The sequence below is a fragment of the Petaurus breviceps genome, unplaced genomic scaffold, assembly GCF_028583685.1.
Source record: "Petaurus breviceps papuanus isolate PSGF00001 unplaced genomic scaffold, PetGlider_PUasm1.0 90849, whole genome shotgun sequence".
NCBI classification, from domain to species: Eukaryota; Metazoa; Chordata; class Mammalia; order Diprotodontia; family Petauridae; genus Petaurus; species Petaurus breviceps.
The window spans coordinates 18,592,614-18,616,086 of NW_027187361.1; the positions used below are offsets into that span (position 1 = coordinate 18,592,614).

General features: G+C 37.7%; 1 protein-coding gene and 1 long non-coding RNA gene across 2 annotated transcripts in view; one reads left to right on the top strand and one right to left on the bottom strand.

Moving 5' to 3' along the window:
• OCA2 (OCA2 melanosomal transmembrane protein) overlaps positions 1-23,473 on the top strand; it is a 539,713-nt gene that overhangs the window by 226,583 nt on the left and 289,657 nt on the right. The gene's annotated exons all lie outside the window — the stretch shown is intronic.
• Positions 1,832-23,285, bottom strand: LOC138149726 (uncharacterized). The gene is made up of 3 exons (XR_011165407.1): positions 23,058-23,285; positions 21,146-21,327; positions 1,832-2,141 (listed from the first exon to the last, which is right to left on the bottom strand). It is a non-coding gene; the product is annotated as an uncharacterized lncRNA (long non-coding RNA).

Here is a 23,473-nt window from a genome sequence, read left to right on the forward strand (position 1 = left end):
TCTCCATTACTTTTGGTCTTTATAGCTGAATACTCAAAGACTTCCTTTTTTCTTCCCAAGGATTTGTGTGTGTGTGTGTGTGTGTGTGTGTGTGTGTGTGTGTGTGTGTGTTTGTGTTTGTGATTTGGGGGCAGGCACTTTGGAATCCCTAACCATTCTAAAGGCCTAATCAGGGGTGGGGAACTTTTGCCCTCAAGGCCACTTGTGGCCCTCTAGGACCTCAAGTGGAGTCCTTTGATTGAATACAAACTGCACAGAAAAATTCCCTTAATAAAAGGATTTGTTCTGTAAAATTTAGATTCAGTTAAAAGGCTACACCTAAAGACCTAGAAGGCCACATGTGACCTCAAGGCTACAGGTTCCCCACCCCAGGCCTATGTGTTCTGAAGTTGTATTGTTTTTCAATCATTTTTCTGTCAAGTCTGACTCTTTATGACCGCATTCGGGGCTGTCTTGGCAAAGCTACTGTAGTGATTTGCCATTCCCTTCTCTAGCTCATTTTATAGCTGAGGAACTGAGGCAAACAGGATTAAGTGACTTATTCAGGGTCACACAGCTAGTAAGTGTCTGAGGCCAGATTTGAACTCACAAAGAAGAGTCTTCCTGACTCCAGAGCCGGCACTGTATCCACTGGGCCACCTATTTCTGGAAGACTAGATTCTAAATAGCCAAACTTTTGCCCTCTTTATGCACAGAAGCTGAATATAGAAACTTAGGATCATGGATCTAGGGCTGGGGGAGCCTCAGGGGCCAGCAGCCTCATTTGATGGATGGGACCTGCACAACTGGTTACCCCAAGATCTGGGAGCTGCCTCTTCTATGATCTCGTAGGACAGCATGCAGTGATTCCCTAATCCACAATGCTACATGTTATAGGGCTTGTGAGAGAATCCTCATAGACTTCATTTACTTGATTTTCCTCCCTGCTACAGAAAGCTTTGCATGACAGTCAATTTGTGCTTGAACACTTTCCACGACTATTGCAAAGCTGTGGTTTTTGAAGATTAGTCAGCTTTGATTATTAATATGCTCTTACACAGGGCTAAATCTGTATCCCAAACACATTCACTAATCTGTCTTAGCTGTATCCTATGAAACTATTCAGAATAGCTCTACTTCCTTCCCCCATGTCCTCCTGGTGACATAGTAGATAGGTTTTTGGACTTGGGGGTCTGAAAGACCTGAGTTTAAATTCAGCCTCAGGCATGTACTAACTTTGTGATCTTGGCTAAGTCACTTAACCTTTATCAGCCTTAATTTTCTTTATTTAAAAATTGAGAGAGTTGGACTCTATGACCTCTAAGGCCCCTTTCATCTCCAACTCTATGATTTTATGACCTACAATATTATACCAACCTTTGAACTATAGGGGAACAACTGTCCCGCTCTTCATTAGTCCTTCCTTATTCAAGTTCAATATCTTGTCTTCTTCAACCATCCTTCCTATGATACAGTTGGCAGATTCCTATTCCCAGTCACTTTCTGCTTTATTGGTGTCCTTAAAATGTGACACTGGAACTAGAAATAATGACATTCCAGATGTGATCTGACAAGGAGAGAGTCAAGTGGTATCATTAACAACAATTGCCATGTATATTACCCTTTGAAGCATACAAAGCTCTTCACACGGCCCCATGGTCTGAGGACCAGGTCTGTTATATTTTGCTGTTCCTCCACAGTTCCCAGTATGTTTAGGGACAATGGAGGATCTTTCCTCTCTGTCACTGGCTCAAGTTCCCCTGGCTATCTTCCTCCCAATTTTAATGGTTCAAGCACCTCATTTCCATTGACTACTTTATAGTCATGTTAGTTTTTACAAAGATATGTTTATTTCATAGGTATAGTCAGACTATACAAACATTTTCCCTCAGTAGGTAAGGGGCAAATTCCTTCCCCCCATACCACCTGAGTTTCTAAGTAGGGGAAGGGTATTAGGCTTACAGTTTAGCTCAGTTTCTATTTAGTGTAAATCCCACCAAGTTCCAATTTCAACCCCCTTCCTGGGCTTATATCCCAGGACTTTGGCTTCTTTGTGTTCCTCTGCTAGACTGGTGGCAACAACATCTGTTCTAGATTTCTGGGCTCTGAGGTCACTATGAATCTAGCTCCCAGGTCCAGGACTCCACTTCTTGAATCTAGAACTGAAAAAGACAAATCAAACAAGATCAAAATCTCTGAAAAACAGGACTTACGAGGAGGGAAAGTGTCTACAAGCTTGTCTTTAGTTACTGAATAATATCACTCAGTAAATGAATGATTCCTTTACCCCTAGATATTTCTGAAAGAGAGAAACTGCCCAATCTAGTGATTTTAGATGTAGTAAGTTTCTGTCAATCATTGAAAAGAAGCAGACAACAGGATGTTTTCTTCTAGAAGAGGTTTCCCAGCATTGCCAATGTTGGCGCCACCATCTTAGGTTACCAGGGCATGTGCTAAAGTTGGATTCTCTCTCACTTTGAAGTAGATATTACAGTTATTTTCATCTTACCGATGAGACTGAGACGTGAAAAAGTTAAATGATTTACTGTAGTCACTGAACTAGTAAATGTCAGAGTAGGGATTTGAACCCAGGTCTATGTGTCCAAGTCTCCTACACTATCTACATATCATTCTTTCTCTTCATTATCTCCTTTCATTAGGGCACTAAACTTTTGTAATGAAAGTTTGGTTGAAAGTCACATTTTTAGCAGTTACCTCACTGTTTTCTCATCTTATACATGGGAATATTGATAAGGCCTGGTTCCCAACAGTTGTAATCACAGTCTATATGGGAATCATACTCTGAGAGGCCTCATGAGAAGTCAATACTTCATTTTCAGTTGTCCCATAAAAATATTAAAAAATGTCCCAAGGAGATTCTGTAGCTCTACTAGGTAAATCATTCTAGTGTTCAACAATTTTTCCTGTCATAAAATGCTTCTTGTCTTCCAAATGTGAATCCTTCATGCTTCAATTTTCTCTTGTTCTATTTCCAGTGACTGGAAAACAGAGTAGTTTTCTCCCCAGGTGTGACCCTGTTTTCCTTGATGGATGTGTTTCTGAAACTTTGTTTTGAAATCAAGATTTTGTCATTTAAATCTCACCTGAAATGCACTAGGGTAGCCTGCTACTTGAAGCAATCCAATTTTGAATCCTTTCATAAACTTAGTTATATTTTTATAAAGTATCATTCACTTTGTTCTTCAATTCAAATTTGGAATTTGAACTTTTGTTTAAATACATCTGCATAATATTCAGACACTCAAGTGAATCTGTGATTTTATGGATGTAGATGTTCCTTCCAACTATGGAGATTATACCCCAGGCATCTATGCCTCCCTATCCTGTATATGTCCTTTCATCATTATGGTCTATAACATGCTGGGGACTTTCCTTACATCCTGAAATTATGAAGATACCAGAAGGGTATACGGCCTATCCACCGGATAGCTCTCACTTTTGCCATGTGACCAGCCCATTGTATCTTTGGATACACTTCCCAGATGGCTCCGGTTCTTCAAAGTTCCTTGTTAAAATCTTTGTTACAAGGGAAGAGTCATTGATTAGCGGAAAGAGAGATTTATATTCAGAAATACATGTGATATAAACTCAAAGGCATCAATAAAAATAAAAACAAAGATATGGTCAGTATGGTAGGATCTTGCTTATGGAAGCATTCCTGTTCTCTTCTAATTTCTTCACTTAGATGAATTCAAAGTTTATGTAGATAATTCTCATAAAATATTACATAGATAGGAAAGCAGGCCTACTGATCATTAAATATTAATTACTAGGTTTTTCAGGGTCACTTTTCTGCTTTAATAAGACTCCAGCTGTTTTCTGTGCCTTTTCTGTTGTACACCTTCTGATCTGATTCAAAGTCCTCAGAATTATGTCATCTCTAGCACAAATCTCTATATATTTAGCTTGAGCTGGACTGCTTTCCCACTTTGTTTTCTTTAGTTTTTTCCCTCTCTTTAAGAAGTTTACCTTAGATTTTGATTATATTGTCTTAAATGTGGCAGCTCTAATCTTTTCAATGGCAAAAAAAAGTTGATTTGCAAGTATTTTCTATTTCTTTCCTGCTTGTCTTCCCTTCAATTTTTTCATTAATTCCCTTTATGATCACGCACTTAGTTGGATCTCTCATCAAGTTTTCTTTAAAATGGTTTCATTTTCTTTCATTTCTCTTTATTTTATGCGGTGATGTTATTTATGGTATTTGTGTTCATCATTAAGCACTGCTATCTTTCTCCACCTTTAGCCTCCTGCCCAGCACTTCAGCTCCATTCCTGAAGCTCTGGGTTCCTGATTGGTAAGAGTTCTCCATATCTAGCCTGATCTAGACCCAGTTTATTGCTCTCCCACCATCTTCCCGCCATGCTGTCTCATGCATATTCTGCCCCCACATCTCCTTTTTATTTCTAGCACTGTGAAAAGCAATCAAATCAGCACGACCATTCCTAGAAAGGACATATCAACTGCCATAGAGTTGTATTTGTTATCTGTAGGATCATAGGACAGAAGAGATGAAAGAGCTGTGAGGGACTTTAGCAGTCAGGAGGTCCACCCCCCCTGCTTTTATAGATAAGGAAACTAATGCCTGTGGAGATTGATTTCCCTAGTCACAGTCCTAGTGAGACAAGATTTGAACCCAGATGTTCCTGACTTCAAGTACAGCAAGTATTTGTGAAGAGTTTGCTCTTTGTATTTGAATCCAGTGCTTACAAATGTCTATTGCGTAGTAAGTACTTTAAACACTGCTATAAGAAATTGTTGCTCTGACTCTACAGCTTTGGAATGATTCCCACATCACTAATAAGTTGTCTTCTGTCTATTAAAATAAATTCCATTTGGGGGACATTATTCGGTGCTCACCTCATGCAATCACCTTCAATTCTTCTCAGGAAGAAAGCATTTCATGGTATTGAAGCTCGAGGTTTTTGTGTGCTCTACAAATCTTTTGCCTCTCTCATGGATTATTCTCTATCTATTCCCGCCCCTCCATATATTCATCACCACCCTTACCTACCTCTGCTGTAGTGAAGCATTCAGTATCAGAATATATTTTGATTGAATTTGGAAAGTAATTGAATTTTTCCTGGAATTTCTCTACCCATTTACCTTCTGTAACAGATACATACATAGGTTGTAATTTTTTTCAGAATGTTTTTTTTTTTTTGCAAATGCTCATCACAAGTAGTGCAAATCTAGGTGACCAACTGTCCCATGAAATGAGGATTCTTGTTTGGCATGTGATGAAACAAACACTACCAGCTCCTTATATGCCTCATCAAGGATGACCTATAAGCTATTGTCCTGCTTAACTACTACTTCCTTCTTTCTTCTGGTTTCCCCATCTTATGCTGTGACTTGAGTCATTCACTTCTTCCAGTAGTATGGTGGTCCCTGAACAAAGAACTCCCATGTAGAGTGTCAACAGCCATTCTTCATGTTATCTACCTTCCTACTCCCCACCCCATTTCTGTCACTCTGTCACATCACTGTCATTGCAGAAATCAGAGGATGGAGGGATGTTTTGGATTTTTCCTCCTTGGATCAATCACTACAGCCCCAAATTCATCACCACTCTTGCCTTTAAAGGCAGAATGTTTGCAATTCTCAGTCCCTTTCTCAACCACAAGCTTGAATAAAACCTTGTTAAAATTTTCTCAGTTGTGCTTTGTGCTGTAATTCCTTTTTATTAGCTCAAGCATGCTTTGAATAATGCATCCAACAGCCTTCTCTGTAGAACAGACATTTCACTGGCTTTCTCGTAGAACAAACAGCTCAGTGATTGTTTTCCCTTTCATTTCTCATTCCAAATGGCTTGCTTTACACTACACTGAGCATAGTTGTAATGCTGCATGGCTTTTACAAAAGCTGGATCACACTGGCAAGGAGTTTATAGCAGCTATGAAATATTAGATTTTTCTGTAATGTGATGGTCTCTTTATTGATTGAGAGGAACATGTTAGGATTTGTATTTGATAAATAAAAATCACTTAAACTCATTTGGATTTGTTCAAACATGGAAGCATAACTCCAGTGTCAGAGTTTCTCATATAAGACAGAAGACCTGAGGTCACTTTGGGTGATTTATCACCTCTGTGGTTTATAGGCCTCAACATGGGAAATCTGGGAATCTCATCATATGATTCCAACCAATGTGATGTCACTAAATGCCTTTGTGAGTACATAGTTTTCAAAATTCATAAATTAAAAGTTTTAATTTATAGGTCCAAAGAAATTGTCAGAATGCATGGAAAATAGTTACATTTCACCACAAACAAGCCTTTTCTGGAGACTTGTACAGTCTTAGTCACTTATAACTATGCAATAGGGAGGGCTGTCAGCAGGCAATGCCTGCCACGATTCCTCAATTCATGGCTCTTACTATGGTTGTCACTTCCATGCAGCGGGTACCGATGTCTTTGCTCATCATGGCTTTTCCTGTAGCTGTGCCTGACTCCTAATTGGAGGCTCAAGCTTTGCTTTTTATTGTTGATCCTTCAGCTCATTGCAGCTCCTAACAGGTGTCTTTTCTTTACACATTTGCTAGAGGAAATTATTCCCTATCATGAGCCCTGTCCCCATACTCCAGAGTTTCTCTCTCTTTGCAGAAGACATAGTTCAGTTTGAACAGCTATAGCGGACAGAGTGCTTGATTTGGAGTGGGGAAGATTTTAATTTGTGTCTTGCCTCAGATGCTTACTATTTGGGTGACCCTGGGCCAATTACTTGACTTTCCCCAACCTCATACCCTCATCTGTAGAATGGGTATAATAGAAGCACCCACCTATGAAGATTATTATGAGAATCAGATGAGATGATGTATGAGAAGGTCTTACAAACCTTAAGGCACTATGTTGATGCTGGTTATTTCCTCTTTGTACTGTATACTTGTAAAGCCAAGCATGAGCAGCTTTCCAGAAGAATGCTACTGTGAACAGCTTTTAAGGTTCTGATTACATAGTAGAGTGAACACTATTCAATAACAAATCAGAGCAAAACATTCACAGTAAATCAAAGTACAACATTCACAATGTTACAGCTTATCACAGATAATTGAAATGCAGCATTCACAACAGTTTATCACTAAAATGGCCACATAGTTTTCACTACAGTGTTCACAAAGTTTTGAGAAAGTACATTCATTTAGTCAATCAATCACTTAGTAACTCAATCATTCAATCAACTCAATCATTCAATTATCCTTAAGTAATTAAGTAATTATCCTTAGGTAACTGTGGGATGTATACTTTTTCAGTGAGCAATCATCTAAAAGGTGGGCAAGGATCCTCAGTAGTGTCCCATGAGTCTTCCTGGGACACTGGGAAGGATTATAAGCAGCTAGTTGGCATAGTGGATAGAATATCAGATAGGGGTTTAAATCCTATTTCAGGCTAGCTTTGTGACACCTCACAAGTCACTTAACAGTTGTCTATCTCTGTTTCCTCATCTGTAAAATAGGGATAGTAATAGCATCTACCTCCCAGGGTTATTGAGAGGACAAAAATACAATAGCATTTTAAAAGAGCTTTTTGCAAACCTTAATGTATGTAAATGATTATCATTGTTATTATTATAATTTTCATTATTGTTGTTATTAAAATGTCCCGGGGAGGGATGTTTCATTCAATATAGTGTAGAGGGGAAAGTTGCTTACTTACTTGATATTCCATGTTGGAAAAATGGAGGGAAGGAAGAAAAAAACAACTCTCAGAATTGTAGAGTTTCTACTTTATTTTAAGCTCTTTTTCATAATAATAAACCTCGCCAAGCTATATTGTCACAGAGCATATTAAATTAACCTAGGATTTATTATTGGCTTTGTAAAGTTTTTCATTTTCATAAAATTTTTCATGAAGACTATTTTTAATGAAGAGTGCTGTTTTCTTTAGTCAAGGAAATCTGAATGTGTAAAATTGATAGTTCAAATATCTAATTCCAGGAGCTTCTTTATTTTAGATTTTTAGTTGTTTTCATCTGCTTTAGGTCACTAGTCAGATATGAGGGAATGAGGTTTGCTTGAATTTTCACTTACCTACAGGAATGAATTTCATGGACTGTATGGTGTGGTAAGAGCCAACACTATACCCAATTGGATGAAATATCACAGCTGGATATGCTTTCTATGCTATGGCTAAATAAGATGGCATAAGTTCCAATCTTGAACCTGAAACACCAGATTGTCCTAAATCAAGCCTGGTCTGTGATGCATGGTGACATAATTCATCACCAAATGGCAAGGCTACTGTTGATGTGTGGAAAATTGATAAAGGCTAGAACTATTTCTCAAGGAAATTAGCCAATGTAAAATAACCATTGCCCCTGGAACAGTAAAGAACCTAGAAATGGCCTCAGACAGTAAAAACTTGATCTCCTTGCCAAAGGGAGACATATGGCAACCAAGGACAGCATTGATGTAAAATATCACTCATTTCTAAAATTGTGTGGAGAAGGATGGTGGAAGTTTTTGAGAAGTAGTGAAGGGAAAAGCAAGCTTACATAAATGTTGGCAAGTGACACAATTAAGCTGGATCATCCTGTGGGCCTTTCACAGATGAAACTGGAAGTAGAAAAATGAACAGATGAATAATGGAAAAGATTTGAAAAAATTACATAACAAACTGTTTTCTCTGTCAGTGGCAGTGAAATTACCCCATTTGGACTCTTACATTGCAATCCCCAATGTACTGCATGACAAAGTAGAAAGAACTTTAAAGAAAACAAGGGGAGAAAAGAAGCATAAGACAGTCTATAGAATATAAAGAGAGTTCTGTGGTGGAGATGATGATTTCACTTTCACTGAGAGATTGATTTTCAAGATATTTTAAAGGGGAGGATTCCAAATGCTTGGGGGAAAAGCATGTTATTGCCTGGTTTCATATAAAGAAAAGATGATCAAAATATGATCAATAACTATCAGCCAATAGGCTCATTTTACCATCTGAACAAAATCTTTTATGAGAATACTTTAAACCCACTTTGAGAGTATCTATGATGAAGGTATGGAAAGAGAAAAGGCAGCTTTTCACATGTAATATTTTATTGCAGACCCTGTCTTTATATCAGACAACTAAACAGTACAGAGAATAAAATAGCCCACTGTATTTATTGTTTGCATACTGTAACAACAAGATTAGACTGTGGCAAAGTAAAACAATGCCTTCAATTTAGGTCTAACTATAATAAGCTGTCTTCCATGTAGATAGCAAGACTTTTTGAAAAATCTAACAATGGAGATGACTTTATTATACAAGGTCTTTGAAAGATATTATAAAAAAGATATTATAAAAAGATATTATAAAAATTGTTTAAACCTCCAATTATTAATATCAGGTTAGGCACAAAATGCAGAAACATTTTCTCACCAGAGGTATTTGCCCTCATCTTTGAAGATTCCTAGCATGGAGTCCTAATGGAAGAAGAATTTTCTATAGATTATGAGGTCCATCAGACACTCCTAATTTTGACAATGTACTTACCAATTATACAGTTTCAAAGTGGGAGTCCTAGAGGCATCTCAAACTTAACATTGGCAAATAGAAGTCAATGTCTTCCTTCCCTGTACCTGGCCCTCTACCAAACTTCCTATTTTTTGTGCTTTCTCTCTATCACTCTGTCCTGTCCCTGTGTCTGTCTCCCTTCTTTTTTTTAACCCTATTATTTCTTATTTATTAACCATTTTAAAAAGAAAGCAAGTCAGCGTACAATGACTGTTCTTAATAAAGTCATTCTGAGCCCTCATGATAGTTTTTTAAAAAATGTGTGTACTAGCCATCTCTTTATTAACACATTCTAGATTTATTTTTTCCCATTCATCAAGGTCTACCTCACTAGTCTATATATTGCAGATTCCATTCTCTTTCCTTTCATGAAAGTTTGCTTATTTGCTTTTATTCTGTTCCACAATCTTTCTTCCTCCTTTTCTCTCTCCCTTGGTTCCTCTCTCTAATCTATCTCTACTTTCACTGAAGACTATATTCTTTCAGTCTCTCAGTTCATAATTCTGGTATTATCCTTCACTCTCTTGTCATGAAGCTTGATCTCTCTGATGGTATAACAACATGCACATATTATACATTTTTTTTCTTACTCTCTAGTCTTGAATTTTCTAAGTATCGTTATATACAAGGCCCCTTAATATAGGGGGCCTTTATAGAGATATAGGCATATATACTATAATAAGCTCCTGCAAGGCCATCCAAGTTCAGGTTCCATATTTGTAGACATGGAGTAGCACATACAGGCAATCAAACATGGGTCCAGCCCTGCCTTTAACCTGCCCAACTAAGGTATAAATCTTAAAATGTGTGGTGGGAGAGACAAGATGAATGGGAATACGGTTGGCTCATAAGCAGGGCATTCTTGGCTAGAAAACCAGGGAGACCAAGTCATTTGGTGTATTATTCTGTCCTTGAAGACTTTGGGCTTTGCATTGACATTGAGTGACATATTGTCCCTTGGGGAAAATGGGCACAAGTGTGAATCAGAAGTAGGCCCATTTCATCCTCATCAGGACTTGTATTTCTGAGTAGAAGGGAGACTAAGGATATATAAGTATGTATTGCTATTGTTTCTGTGTTTGGGGGAATGGTATGAACTTTGCAGGTAGGAAAGGACTGATTACTGCTCCCCTATTTCCCCTCTCCTGCCTTGGTAAAAATTAAGCATAGCAACTATTGTCTTGCAGTGGCCTAGGACTAATTTATGGAGGCATGGGAGGACATGCACAAGAGGGGCATAGAATAGGTAGGCAAGGATGAACTGATATTTACACTATTGGGTAGAATACACACATCATTTAGTTCTCAGATCTGTAGAATTGTCAAAATGTGAAATGAGATTTTGGTCCAATCATTTCTCTGATTGTCATCCAGTTGACCCCAGTTGTCTGCTTTTTTCACTTCTCATTGTATCCCACTAAACACTTTGGGAGGCAGGCACACAAGCGATGAATTGGCTCACCAGGAAATTGTCATCAACTGGACTTTCCTTGTAGCAAAGTAATCCGTTTCGTTTCCTCTGATTGACTACCTATCATAATACCCATTTGTAGTGCCGGTGCAATATTTACCATGCCCACAATCATGATAAAGATCGTGACAATAAATATAGCATGATATTTGATCACAAAATATAACAAACTCTCCATATTGAGGACAGAACTGAAATATGGATTTAGACACCAGAAAACCTAATCCCAAAATGAGGAAGCTAATTCTAAAATAGTAGTAATGAAGTTAACAAGCAATAACAACACAGAGAGCCACAGCATGCTTTATCCTTCCCACAAGCCAATACAAGATCAATATTTACTCACAGACCTCTCTGTCATTGCCTGAGCTCCTCTCTCTCCCACTGTCTCTCTAGCTCTGACTCCCAGCTTCCTGTGGGTTCTGCTGTACCCTTCAGCAAACTCCTCCCACAACAGGCTCCATTCAGCTTATTAGGGGGCAGAGTTTACTTTCAAAGCAGGGGAGGTCTTCGAACTCCCCCCAAGTCTATTAAGGGGCAGGGAAGAGCTTCAGATTCCCATTCCCATTCCACCATTGCTTCCTTTTCAAGTCTTCTCTTCTTACACCACCCATGATTATCCTTTCTTCTCTTTACCTTAATCCCATCATCTAACTTGCCAGAGGGTTTTGCCTCACACTTTACTGAGAACATTTAGGCCTTTCATCATAAGCTTCTTCTGCTGCTGCCTTCTATATCTTGCATCCCCTTAATATCATTCATAATTTTCCCATTTTGTATCCCAATCTTGGGGGGGAAAGTGTCCTTGTCAAGGTCAACTTCTTATGTCCTTCCTCTCTCCTTAGATATTGTTCCTTTTATTACCTTCTATCTCTATTCTTCAATCTTTCTGTGTCTACTGGCTCCTTCTTTGTTGTGTCAGACCTCCCCTCTTAACAAAACCCTTTCATTTGACCCTGCCATCCCTTCAAGTCATAATCCCATAGCTCTCTTCCTTTTCATAGGCAAATTATTATTATAAGTATTTTTTATTTTCATTGTCTGCATTTCCTCAGCTTCCACTTCTCATCCCCTTGCAATCTGGCATGTGATATTATCACCCAAACTGAAATTATTCTCTTCTAGATGTTTAAGGGTTCTAATTGTTCCAAATTATATATAATAATATATTTATTTGCAATATAGTAATATATAATAATTACATAAATGACAGAAATTTCTAAAACTATAATTTCTAAATTAATTTTTTGACCTTTTCATAGTCCTTATATTTTACCTATCTGCATTGTTTGACAATGTTGAAAACCCTCTACTTCCTGGATACTCTTTCCTCCTTAGGTTTTTGTGACAATGCTCTCTCCTGATTTCTTTCCTACATTTCTGACTGCTCCTTCTCAGTTCTTTTATCTGGATCATGACCATATCCCATTCTCTATATGTGAGTGTACCTACGGCTCTGCCCTGGGATGTCTACTTTCTCTTTATTCTTTCCTTTCATCATCTCATAAGTTCCCAAGTGTTCACATATCCCCTTTATGCAGATGGCTCCCCAATCTACATATAGATGTAGTTATCTCTCTTCTGAGCTCCTGTACTTCCTCACTGACTGATCAACACTTCTACTTTCATTTCCTATTGGCATTTCACACTTAGCATGTCCAAAACAGAACTCATAATTTTTTGCTTTAAACTATCCATTCTTCCTAACTTCCATATTTGCAGTGAAGCTATCATCATTCCAGACACCCAAACTATAAACCTCAAAATCATTTTACCATTTTTGTTCTTTTACTGGCTGCTAACCTCTCCACTCTCTAATTCTCCCTCCTCACCATTGGAAAATTGATATTCCTAAAGCACAGATAAGTTCGACCATGTTATTTCCCTGTTCAATATGCTTTGGTGATCCCTTATTGTTCCTAGTTTAAAATATATGCTTCTCTATTTAGCATTTACAACCCTTCATAATATGACTCTAACCTATCTTTCTAGACTCATTTCACATTACTTCTCATGTACTCTGCATTCTAACTGAACTGGCTTGCTTACTGTTTCCCATACATGATATTCTGTCTCCCACATTGCTATCATTGTATGGGCTGTCTCTCATACCTCTAATACTTTCTCTCCTCCCCTCTACTTCCCTAGTTCTCTTTAAGGTTCAATTTAAATGTCTGTTACATGCAGCATTTACTCATCCTGTCAATTTCTCTTTATCCCTCCTTCAAATGCTTTGTATATATTTTGTCTGTATTTTGTATTTATTTACCTGTGTGCTTGTTGCTTATCGAATGTAAAAAAAGTCAAATGTAAATCCCTTGAGGGCAAGGCTTTTTTTACTTTTGCTTTTGTATCCCCTCTGTCTAGAATAGGGGTGGGCAACCTGTGGCCTTCAGGTCGCATGTGGCCTTCTGGGTCCTCAGAATTTTGACTGAGTTCAAGTTTTACAGAACAAATCATTTTATCAAGGGGATTTGTTCTGTGAAGTTTGGATTCAGTCAAAAGACCACACTTGAGGACCTAGAGGGCCATGTGTGGTGGCTGCAGTTTCCATACCCTGGTCTAGCACATCGTAGATGCTTAATAAGCCTTTGTTAAACTAAATTGAGTTGGACCTATTGTACGCAGAAGTAGTTCCCCACTCAGTCCAGAATATAAAATCACGTAACAGGTTAATGGTTTGCCCATCTATTTCTTGGGCATGAAATTTTAGAGGACTAATTTTCTGGATGTCTCATTGTGGAAATTAGAAGTTCTTTTGTTAGTGAATGATGCAGATAATTGAGGTGAAGCTCAACAATTGAAATGATTAATTTAGCATATTTTCCCTGAAGTGTTTGCAAGCCAATTATCTTATTATTAGAGTCTTATGTATTGGGGATTTTACCATGACAGATATTCTCAAAGCCCTTCTTTGGTATTTTACCTAGTGACATGCCTTTTTCTGCTCATTAGGGTTTGGTTTTCATAACCTACAATGATGTGGCACATTATAAGCCTCATAGCAGTCCTGTGAGTTAGTCGCAAAATTGTTATCCCATTTTACAGATGAGGGAAATTAATGTCAGAGAGTGAAATGAATTGCTTAAGGACATAATTTATAAATTTAAATTTCAAGAAATCAATTCAGGCTATTCACTGGAAGGCTGAATACTGAAGGTGAAGCTTAAATACTTTGGTCACACAATGAGATGACAGGACTCATTGGAAGAGATTCTGTTGTTGGGAAGGATTGAAGGCAAAAGGAAAAGGGGACAGCAGAGGATGAGATGGATAGATAGTGTCATGGAAACAATGAATATGGACTTGAGCAGACTTTGAGAGATACTGGAGGATAGAAGGGCCTGGTGTGCTATCGTCCATGGGGTCAGGAAGAGTCAGACATAACTGAATGACTAAACAACAACAAAATAGTTCATAAGAGACAGAACTCAATTTCAGGTCTTTTATTTATAATCAAGACTTTTTTTTTTTACTATATTACTTATTATCCCAAAGTAGATGTTTGTGTATTCAAGTGCTTCTGAATTTTTAATGGAATCCATGTGCTCTTCTTTCATTTAAATCTTTAAGTAAATAGGTGCATAATCATTATGTCGTCATATTGTAATCTAGTAAAACATTTTTCACTTTAGAAGACAACTTAGATTTTTTTTCTGATGAACTGTGGGATAAACTACACTCTATAAATATACTTTGTCTAGAGAGGTAAGGAAGGGGTGGGTCAGTCAACCAGTGCAAGACACTGTACTAAGCACTTGATATAAAGAAAAGAGTGGGGATTAGAAGTGGGGGGTGGGGGAGAGCAAAAGTATTCCAGTGTCCCGGGAACTTTGTCTTTAATAGCTTGGCATCAAGGAAATTTTTACTTCCTGTTTTGTAGAAGTAGACTATTCCTACTAATAATTATCCAGGGGTAGGATGCACCTGCTATTATCCACCAGTAAACCTAAATATGCCAAGGAACAATATTGTGTTATTTGAACAACCCTGCTCGTTTGTACCCAAATGGTCTCATGGGGAGAAACTGCCTTTTTAAGAAGGTCGTGCAAAACAAAAACAAAAACTAACTTAGTTTTGAAATAGCTTAATTCTGAACTCTCTTTCTATAACAAGTGATTTTCTCACTTTAATTGTTCAGAACATTTAACTCTCTCTTAAAATCACCTATCAATAAAAAGGCATTTATTAAGTAGTTGATATGTGCCAGGCACTTTGCTAAGCACTGGGGATACAAATATAAAAAAAAAGTGAAGCCATCTCTACTTGCAAGGAATTCACATTCTCTCTGAGAAGACAACAAGAATAAGTATTTAGGGAAAAGGTATTGGACTTGTGAATAGGTATTGGATTACATTGGTATAGGGAATTCTCAGATGAGGAAAGTCCCTCAACCAAAGCAGACTGGAACCTTAGAGTCTTAGAGTGTTGCTGGGGGTGCTGGGAGTTTAAATGATTTGTCACATAGAAAAATTTATTTTAGAGGCAAAATTTGAACTCCTGTCTTTCTGGTTTTGACACTAACTTTCTATTCAATATTCCAGGCTGCTTCTCCATATAAATAGATACAGAATAAATATAAAGGAAATAAATACAAAGTAGTTAAATGCAAGGGAGTTTGGTAGAGAAGGCATTAGCATTTGGTAGGGGAGGTTAAGAGACGTTTCATGTTGAAGCAAGTACTTGAGCTGTGTCTTGAGGGAAGAGGTTTTTTTTTTTCTTTCAAGTAGAGATAAAGAGAGAGTATATTCCAGGTATGGGTGGGATAGTAGTTACCGCAAAGGTTCAGAGATCAAAGATGGATTATCTTGTGTGAGAAACACAACAAAGTCCTGTTTGTCTGGATTGTAGAGTATAATGGGGTGATATCAGGTGGTGGTATGTGTAGTAATCTCCGGTAAGAAAAGAGAAAGAACAAGATATGGAAACTTATTGTATGTGTAGGGTGAGGGAGAGTGAGAAGGATGATGCTGAAATGATAAACTTGGAGAATTGGAAAAATAGTGGTTCTTTTAACAGAAATAAGGTATATTGGCAATGGGAAGAGTTTTTAGGGAAAGTTAGCATTTGGTTTTGAACATGTTGAGTTGAGTTGAAGAGGTTGCCTTTCTTTCTTTCTTTCTTTCTTTCTTTCTTTCTTTCTTTCTTTCTTTCTTTCTTTCTTTCTTTCTTTCTTTCTTTCTCTCTCTCTCTCTCTCTCTCTCTCTCTCTCTCCCTTCCTTCCTTCCCTCCTTCCTTCCTTCCTTCCTTCCTTCCTTCCTTCCTTCCTTCCTTCCTTCCTTCTTTCCTTCCTTCCTTCCTTCTCTGTATCTAAGGGTACAAATGTGATTCCAGTATCAGAGTTCATGGGTCTTGATTGTAGAAGAACACCTGAAATGATAGTGTCACCATTCTGAATGGCGATTTTATTTCCAATAAGTCCTAGTTCATCATTTGGTTGACCATGAACCCATGTTTAAATATCTATATTTTCAGGGGGGAAGGCAAGGCAATTGGGGTTAAGTGACTTGCCCAAGGTCACACAGCTAGTAAGTGTGTCAAGTGTCTGAAGCCAGATTCGAACTCATGTTCCCCTGACTCCAGGGCTGGTTCTCTCTATTTACTGCATTATCTAGCTGTCCCTAAATTTATATTTTTCAAAGTAGAGTGGGATAGGGATCCACCCCTAAATTCTTTTACCAATACTTCCTGACCCTGGGTTCTGGGAAGATATTCTAGCATAGTATAAACTGCATTAAATCCTACCAAGCTGCTGAGACTTCAAGAACAGATTTAGTAACAGTTTGTATGTCTGTTGTCTAGGGACCATGTGGAGATCATCACAGTTTAGGCCTTTAGGAGATAAAATTTGGGCCATACCAAGTCATGAAGATGATCTATTAAGGTGTGAAAGAATTGTAATTGTTCACTGGCAAGAGAGCAATTTGGGATCCTTAAAAGCACTGCATATTTTCTTAAGTACAATCCAGAACACTTTTGTCCTCCTTGTTCAATTTTGAACCTTAACTCATGCTCAGTAAAAGGATACTTGGATTGATGAAATCAGGTACTTTGTGAAGTGTTGACGTAAGAGAGTAGAATATAATGTGTGTAGATTTATGAGCTGACTTTTATATCTATAAATTTCGGTAGAAATATAAAAAGCTTAGAAAATGTGTTTTTATATATGTGTGTGTGTGTTTGTATGTGTGCGTGTATGCCTTTTCCAAATATATATATTAAAGTACTACTTAAATGGACTTCCCACACATCTCCACTTTGAAGTCTGAATAATAGGAACTTTACATCCAAATAGTTTTTGCTTGTGTGGATTGTTCGGCTAGTCTCTTTTCGGTAATCATAGATCCCATTGAAAAGGTCCCATAATGCTCTGGGACTTGATGTAATCAACACAATATCATATACAGACTGGAGTGCATAGAGCAGTGGTGTGAAACATAAAAAGGGGGGCCACAAAGCAGTACATAAAGATCCCTGAAGTCCACATATTGACTTAGAAAGCCACATATTAACATTATGTATTTTTATTTACTTTGTCAGATATTTCCCAATTCCATTTTATTCTGGTTCAGGTCCCACTCAGGAGTGTGTTGGGATGTATCTGGCCCCTGGGCCACGTGTTTGATGCCTCTGTACTTGAGGGCACAACTATCTCTAAAAGAAGGCCTTTTCAAAACATTTATACTTTTTACAGACATTCTTTATGACACAGCTCCACACATTTAGTGAGTGTGAGTTGGGGTCCAACATTGAATCAGGTCAATGTGAGAATAATGGATTAAACTTAGGAGAATGCGCAGTGCTTTTGTTAATACCAAGCTGCTCTCTGGGCAAAGGTCTATCTTAAAAACTAAAACAGCACAAATGTTCTCCTTGTGATCGCTATGGTTGTGAATCTTAGACTACTTTAATATCAAAAGATTTCAGATGTCAGGTGACCTAGAGGCTAATGGTGATAGCAGAGGCTGCAGCAAATTTTCAGTGCAAGAAGAGATTTGTCATTAAGCAAAAAAAGTGATCAGAAATGGAGGTGGATCAGCCATATGGCAAGACCAAGGAGTAACAGATGGACCCCTTGATTGCTCTACTGGTACCTAGGAACTGTTTAAAAAAAAAGACAAAATTTAGCTCTCCCTTCATAATATCAAGGGGTCTGATGTAGTTCTAATATCAATAAGCTTATAGGTCTTGGTGGAAGATAAAAGCTGAAATTCTGGTGATGTCTCTTTGAACAGATTTTATTCGCTAGACATCCACAGTCCATAACAACTCATTGTTAATCTGTGCTTTAGCTTATATTTTGAAAGTAGAGGAAACAATCTACCATTGCAGCCTTATTTTAGTTGCTCATGATAGAATGAAGATGAGTGCGGGTTCTAGGAGGCTATAAGAGCAAAGTACATGCTCTGAGGTCCTACCACGCTGGAAGGGCTTCAAATTCAAGATTATTGATAGATCGTCCCAGGCGGATTTATGGTTGTCATTGACAAGAGTCATACAGAATGGGAAGGCATTGATGGATGTAATCTGTACTAATAGAGGGATTACTTTTGTGAAAGAGATTACAAATCTAATGAAATAATGGATAACCTTAATTGCCAGAATTTTAACTGATATTCATTTAAAATTATAATTCACCTGCATTTTGAGATGGTTGGCATTACATGGCTTGTTACTATAGTGATAAGCTCCAGAAACACAGGAAACAGTAGGGCCTTCAAAATATGGGCTTAACAAGTTGTTGTCCACCTCAGTCTGTCTTGCTTGACAAAGCAGGAGTCCTACAAACTGCAAAGCATGTGAATTTACCTCTAGAATCACCTTTTGTCTGAGCTTTCTAAACATCAGTGTCTCGGCCTTCCAGTAGGAGCGGGCACATCCTCACAGACTTGACTTCTTGTCTGACAACATTCGTGAGCTGATTTTCAGGAGCTGACATAAAACAAGAACCACTGGGATTTTTAAATATCAAGGGCTAGGCCCCTGTCAGTGTTTCTCCCCTCATAAGGCACTGTGGTATTTGATGGAATTAGCTAATAACACGTTATCCGAGAAGAGTAAGATTTGAATGACTTAAAAGTTCCAGCTGCCACTCTCTGATAGCACACTCATGTTTTAGGTCCACTTCTGCTCCTTGGATTTTCATAATGACAAGTGTTTCCCTCCCTCCCTGCCTCTTGGCTTTCAAAGCTATAAAATGAGCAGGTTGAACCAGATAATCTCTCAGGTCTCATCCAACTCTTACATTTTATGATTCTGTAAGTACATGTAGGTGTTGTAATTACAATTTCAGTAGTGGGGGGCATAATGAGGTTCATCACACTTTTACTGAAGAGAGAATTCATAGACTGTACTATATAATTAAAGAAATTGAATGGAGACTTTAAAAATGGTGATAATTAGTCTGTGTGAAGCAGTCTATCAGTGTGGACAGCAGGGGCTTGATGTTATAAAATAAGGACAAAGTTCATTTAAAGAGAAACATGGTCCCTTTTCTTTGTACTGTGACAGTGTACTCTATGCCCTAGTGTTTCTACCCATGAAATAAAAATTCCAGGAATTGTTCTTTTCTTGAGAAATTTGAATGAAAACTTGGCATCTCAGATTCTATGTCTGATTCCCTTTATCATGAAATCTCTTTTGTAACCATCTTTAAATCATTAGGGGCATCTTTGAATCCTCCTTCTTAAAGTGCGAGTCATTGCTCACCCTACTCACCCACTCCCACTCAGGAGACTTTAGTGGCCTCCTATCATCTTTAGATTTTAATATAAGAACCTCTTTTTGGTGGTCAAAGCTCTTCAGAACCTAGTCCCTTTAAAATTTTCCAGTATTTTTTACACTTTACTCCCTTACCCCATACTCTATGACCCATGGCATTGATATTCTTGCCATGCCTCAAACAAGGTACTCTACCTCCTGGCTCTGGACATTTTCACTGGCTGTCTGACGTGTCTAGAATTCTCTCCCTGTTCATCTCCTGGATTCCCTAACTTTCTTCAAGTCCCAAATGAAACCCCACCTCTACAAAGTTTTCCTGATGTTCTATTCCATCTTAATGGTTTTTTCCATCCACCCATCCATCCATCCATCCATCCATCCATCCATCCATCCATCCGTCCACTTGTCCATCTGTCTGTCCATCCATCCGTCTGTCCATCTATCCATCTGTCTGTCTGCCTGCCTGCCTTCCTGTCTGTCTGTCTATCTATCTATCCACACACACACAATCAGTTGTTTGCATGTTGTTTCCCCATTAGACTCTGAGCTCCCTGAAAGTAAGGACTCTTTTGCAGTCTTTTATCAGAGTTCTTCCTACAGTGCCACAATGCTTTCCTATTTCCCTTCTTTCCTACCACCTCAATTTATTCTTTCATTATCTCTCATCTGAATTACTCATTATTTTTGGAGGGGAGAGGCAAGGCTATAGGGGTTAAGTGATTTGTCCAAGGTCACACAGTTAGTAAGTGCCGAGTGTCTGAAGTTGGATTTGAACTTAGGTCCTCCTGACTCCAGGACCAGTGCTCTATTCATGAAGAAAAATAAATTGATACTATTTTTTCTATTACCTTAATTTATAAATGTGTCCTTCCATCTTTTTGCCCTGGAGAGCAAGTCTTTTTAATAAGAAATAATAAAAAAAAAAACAAAGACAAAAAGCAGTTAATAAGAACTCACCAATATATCTGCCAAGTCTGACAGTGTATGCATATGCATAGACTCCCATCTTTGCAGAGAAAGGAGGTTGGTGGACTTTCTCCTCTCATCGTCAGGGACAGGCCTGGTCATTATAATCTCCAAAGATTTGGTTTCTTTTTTGTTGTTCTATCCATTTATGTTATTGTAGCTATTGAATGTATTGGTTTTATTGCTTCTTTGCATCGGGTAATCTAAGCTTTTCCTGTGTTTCTCAGTATTCTATACTATGTTATGGAAATGCTTGTTTCATTTAATAAATTACAAAAATAATGAAGGGTTTGTTCCTCATTCTTGCATGAAGGCCTTTCATATTGTTGCCTTAACCTGTCTTTCCAAATTTATTGCCCAGTGATCCCTTGCAAATAGCCTACATAATTGCTTCTGTGCTTTTGCCTGTGGTATTCTTCATGCCTAAACCCTTCACAGGATTTTCATAGAATCTGACTTGGAAGGGGTATCAGTGGCCTTCTAATTCAATATGTACCTGAAAAAGGATTTTCTTCACAACTCTCCAAATCCCAGCCATGTTTCAAGGCCCAGCTCATCTGTCACCTATTTTATGAAGCTTCGTGGTAATGTGGAATTTGAAGACTTGAGATCAAAATCTGGCTCTGCCAGTAACTTTGGGACAAGCCATTTAACTTTTCTTGTTCTTCATTTCGACAGCTGTGAAAATAGGAGTTTGGATTAGATTAGTTCAAGTTCCTTTGAAATACAAACCCTCTAATTTCCCCAATGAGATATGATCTCTCCCTGCTTTGAACCATGGCCCTAACACTCTGTGTGTCTCTCTCTTGTGACACATTCTAGTTTGCATTATAATTGCTGTGTCCACAGGATCACAGATTTGAAGTTGGAAGAGACCTAAGAAGTTATCTAGTTAATAATATCTTCATTTTGTAGGTGAAGAAATCAACACCACATAAATTAAGCAACTTGCCCAAGGTAGAACAGGTATTAAATGACAGATACTGTGCTTAAATCCAGATGTTCTTAATAGACTGCAGAGGTCTGAAATGTGTTCCTTGAACAGTGACTTTCATGGGGTGGCTTATAGATCAGAATTTGTTTAGTTTAATCAAGATAAATAGAGGGATATTCAGTAATGCAATCTGGAAATCAGACTTGAGAAAAGTACTCTATATGTTTGTAAAAGCCTGTTGAATGTCCAAAATACTTTTTGAATAGAGACTAGCAAGTGTTCACCAACTTGCATTCATTTAACAATGGCACAAGATGGTTGTGTCCTTTGAGTAATGAGCATTTATCATATGTGTGAGGTGAATTGGAAAAAATAACAACAGAGTATTTTTAGTCAATGGAATAATGAATGAATATCTCTGACTCTGGGGTTTTCTGAGACTTATAAAATCTCTAAGGTAGCTAGGAAGTGCAATGGCTAGAATGCTGGACCTGGCATCAAGAAGTCCTGAATTCAAATTTGACCTCAGATACTTACTAGCTCTATGACCCTGGGCAAGTCACTTAACTTCTGTTTGCCTCAGTTTCCTTATCTGTAAAATATGGATAATAGCACTGACTTCTCAGGGTTGTTGTGAGGATTAAAGGAGATAATAATTGTAAAGCACTTAGCACAATGCCTGGAAAATAGGAATATATATATAATACACATTAATAATATATAATATAATAAATAAATGTTAGCTATTAGCTATTGTGTATAGTATCTGAACTCCACCCTTACCCCTGACCTTGGGTTTTCCCCCTTGGAGTGAGGCTTGGACAGATGTATTGTCTTAAACAAAACAAAACAAAACAAAACAAAACAAAACAAAACAAAATAACTTGCTATTGACAAAAAAAAGAACAATTGCATTTGAAATAGAGAACTGTATTTTAATGAAACGTTTCATTAAAAATTTAGAAATGAACACTGATACAAACAACTAAACTTGCTAATAACTATTCACATTTAATTAGTTATCAAATACATGAGGTATCCCAACAATGTTCAGTCATTATGTTTCCCATAACAATTCTTTGTCTATTCCCTTTTCCTTTTCCATTGTCACAATGAGTTAATATGCACTCCATTCTTCCGGTTATGCTTTTTCTATGCTTTGCATTTTGCAAGATTCTTTCCAGATTTCTTTGTATTCCATATACTTGCTGATCTTAATGGAATTGTGTTTCATTACATAAATGTATCAGAGTTTGTTTAACCATGCCCCATTGTTGGGCACTTAGATTGATTTTATTTTTTGTAGCACATAAAATGCTTCTATGAAAAATTTTTGAGCAGGTAACTTTTTTTTTTGCTCTTGGTGCTTCCTTCAGGATATATTATATTTTTGGCTTTAAGCTTTGATCCTGTGGAAATATTGTATTTGGAGTCAGAGTTTCTAGGTTCAAATTCTAGGTCAATCATTTCCTACCTCTGTTGTATTGGGCAAGTCACTTAACCTCCTTGGGCCTCAGTTTCTTTATCTGTAGATTGAGAGGGTTGGACCTGATGAATTCTTTAAGTCTCTTCCAATTTCAGGCGTATGATCCCATGATGACTTTTGTTTTTCAACCACAGACATTTCCTGATATACACTCCAACCCCACCAAACCCTCTCTTGTAAAAGCTGCAACCACAGCTGATATGTTACGTGATATTCTGTACCAGTAGCTTGAGAACAAGAGGGCTGTTTCATGATTTCTTCTCTGGACTGAGATTAGTCATTGCAAGTAATTGGGAGTTTCACTTTTTTTAGTATTGTTTTCATTATACATTATTGTAGTCATTATTTATATTGGTTAGACGGAGTATTTCTATAGCCCCTGCTCTGTATAAATGCTAAAAGAG